The following is a 3412-nucleotide window of genomic DNA, read 5'->3' as shown; positions in this document are numbered from 1 at the left end:
GCGTTAAGCTGTGAAATATTTATTTTAGCTGTGATTATACTGACAATAATCTTATGTTGTCAACAGGGCGACTCATTGATTTGATTTTGATTTATTTTTAAATAAAATTAACAATAGAATAAGTAATGGTATTCATAATCATAGGGAAACGAGTAGCAATTAGCACGTTTCATACTTACTAACAACTAAGGATTAGTTGTCTTCCACTGAAGTGTGAACAAATTATAATTACTTGAAAGAGACAAACATTCAACTAGCTTATTGACAAAAATGTCAAGAACATACAATCTAGAATTTAAGCATAGTTCTTAAGTACTCAAGTAAGGAATTAGGCACACCATTCATTAACCTCAGGCAAGCTTATAGCTAGGAATATTTTTATTGACAGTCAGTCTGAGTCATTATTTAAGATAGTATTCAAAGCTGTGTTAACATGAAATGATTCCCATCAGTGAACAGATTGCAGTAGCTATTGCATTTAATAATTAGGAATATGGTGAATCACACACTAGCAAAATTATGAAGGAAGGTGGTAAATGAAACACCCACAAAATGCTTTATTAGTAATATTGAAAAGGTGCACAAAAACAAAAAAAAACCCAGAGCATATTTGTTCATTTCGTTTCCATTAGACGGAAAAGCGCCACTCCATGCAGGAAAAATAGAATAGAGAAGTAACTTTTAGTTAGGATTATTCAGGCAACAATGGGAAAAAAGATATTATGTTCCTCTTCTCGATGACTTTTGAAAAGTATCTTGATGTGAGACACGTTGAGTGATGATCATATTTGGGGTAGTCAGTGTAGGCGTTAGAAGTGATTGTACATGGAGAAGAATTTTGACTCTTTCATTGAAACCTGGAACAAAAATGAAGGGTAAACACATTTCAGATAAAACATTTATATTACCATTCAACTATTGGATGTGCATTCCCTTCTTATACATACAGGTCAACAAGTCATATAATGAATTGCATTGGTTGTCAGACATCTTCATGAAATCAGTTCATTCATATTGTAATATTGCATTGTCATTCCACTTAATGAGTTTATAAAATTTCAGTTCAATAGGTAACATGTAGCTTGTTATTATCTCTGAAACAGTCACAATATAACCTAAGATTACAATAGGAAAGCAGAATTGATAAAAATAAGCTTATACAATATTAATCTCTAGTTTGTGATTAGATCAATTCTAGTAGGTTTCCTATATTTGTGACTTTTGTCAGATTATCCGTCTGTCTGTATTTTAATTTCTTGAACCAGTTATCAGTGGATGCAGTAGCTTAGCATAATGATAAATGAAAAATGTAGGTAGATAAGCTAGACTTAAGATTTTAGACTTAGTAGTAGAGTCTGTGCATTGTATAGTGCACAGTATAATATTTGAAAGAGCAAATGGAGTCAGTCCGTAGTAGGCTTGGTATTATTGGGATCAGGAATAAGAACGAACAATATTATTTACCCAAGAGTGAACCAAAGAATAATAAATAAATAAAATATTTTACCATTGTCAATGTAGATCAAACATACAAAAGCTGAGCCGGGTCAGCTTGGATGTCATTTTGTTGCAAGTGAATGTGTTTCGAGCACACACACGTTGCTCAGTCAAAGGGGCATGCTAACGGAGTTCCAATTTGTGCGCAGCCGGGGAAGGGGCAGGACGTTGATCCTAGTATAATGGCAGCGTTGTTCCGCATACTCTGGAAAATTTAAGAAATATTTATTAATTAAGTAGGAAATAAGTCCTAGTTATAAGGATAAGTTATAGGAATAAGGTTAGCAGAGATTTTACAACTAAATAGGTATTTGATCATTTTATTAATTAGGGTCTATTTTCAAATTTTATCATACTAAACTATTATCAAAATAAAGTTTAGCCAAATAGAATAAAAGAGAAATAATTGACTTAACAACAACATAAAAGTTAAATAAATAAATAAAAATTGAAGGGGCATTTTTGTACAGGCCTACTTGATTACAAACTAAGCATGATTCTTATTATTGACATTCGGTAATGCTTACATTCTTCATTTATACAATTTTTGCTTAAAACCAACATTGCTTGGTCATACTTTAAAATTCATTCAACCTCCTTGCATTATTCCGGTGTTTGCCACAGCTCATGGAAGCATGGAGTCTGCTTGACAGCTAATTCCAGGATTTGGCGTAGGCACTAATTTTCAATAGGTTTTATTGAAATTAGTCTGGTTTCCTCACGATGTTTTCCTTCACTCAAAAGCAACTGGCAAATATCAAATGACAGTTCTCAAGGACAATGAGTCGCAGTTCGAACCCGTATCTTATGATTCAAAGCATACAAGTAATTGTCACTAGGTGAGGTTAGTTACCAGATTACAGGACTATTAAACATTAAAAGTGTAACTTACATATCATTACATAGTAGTACAGGTACAGATGCAGCCGTGATCGTCAGTGCCTTGTCCACTCATGGAAGCGATCCGTCGAAAGTGAGCTGCGAGCGGCAGGTTTGAGCTGAAGCGAGGTCACAAGGGTCGCTGAAGATAGGAAGACGTGGCGCGAGCTTGTGAAGGCCCTTTTCATCTCTGGGGTGCCTTAGGATTACAACATCCACACACAACTGGTAAGGTAGTATAGTGGCACTGGGGCTTAACTCCAAGGGGCATCTAGCACCAAAAATCTGAAACATGCAAATAGGCGGACATAAGAAATAGGAAGTTGTAGGCTTACTAATACTCCTCATCTCTAAGACCAGAATTAGGATGTTATTTTAGTGCGCCATAGGAATTAGATAATCTCTCTATTGAAAATCATTTCGTTATTTTAGTATGTCAAGATTTTAAACTAAACTATAAACTGCTTTGTGATGGACAAGTTAAATTTCGAATAGTTAAATAGGTTATTACTTACGGCGAAAACTTGGCTCAATTCCATTGAGGTATCATCAAATCATCATGAAAGAAAACCACGTAGTTCCACTGGCGTCACAGGCTAAAAGCAAACAATCATTTATTTATTACATTCGTTATACACATTACTAACAACATATATCATTACTTAGTTAATGTATTACTCACCTTTTTATGATTTATAACAAATACAAGCCAGCAGGTCAATAATTTACGTAATTTTCGGTTCCAAATGATGCGTGTATGTCTGAACGGCAGCCATTTTTTATCTCCGTCTGACTGACAACAATGACGTTAGCGTTGGAAATGTTGCCATAAGAAAAGCAAAAGGGCTCTATAGATCATAAGACATTTGACGGACCGGATGAGACGTAAAATTTGTATAGAACAGGTGGGGCTCTGCAGATTATGTGGAACGAATTGTAGAATAATAAAATAGAGACAGTAATTTGACGTTTACATTCAATATTAATGCTTTTTTTTATATAAATATGAAATAAATAAATAAATATTGGGGACATC

At 34.2% G+C, this 3412-nt stretch overlaps 1 long non-coding RNA gene across 1 annotated transcript; it reads right to left on the bottom strand.

The window, feature by feature from the left end:
• Nucleotides 1-263: 263 nt before the first annotated feature.
• On the bottom strand, nucleotides 264-3147 carry LOC125238389. Its single transcript, XR_007178437.1, has 5 exons — nucleotides 3059-3147; nucleotides 2892-2972; nucleotides 2390-2661; nucleotides 1508-1702; nucleotides 264-857 (listed from the first exon to the last, which is right to left on the bottom strand). It is a non-coding gene; the product is annotated as an uncharacterized LOC125238389 (long non-coding RNA).
• Between the last annotated feature and the right edge of the window lie 265 nt (nucleotides 3148-3412).

The sequence above is a fragment of the Leguminivora glycinivorella genome, chromosome 23 (assembly GCF_023078275.1).
Source record: "Leguminivora glycinivorella isolate SPB_JAAS2020 chromosome 23, LegGlyc_1.1, whole genome shotgun sequence".
In the NCBI taxonomy this organism is placed as follows: domain Eukaryota; kingdom Metazoa; phylum Arthropoda; class Insecta; order Lepidoptera; family Tortricidae; genus Leguminivora; species Leguminivora glycinivorella.
The sequence above is the reverse complement of the archived record's forward strand: the minus strand, read 5'-3'. Positions and strand labels throughout refer to the sequence as shown.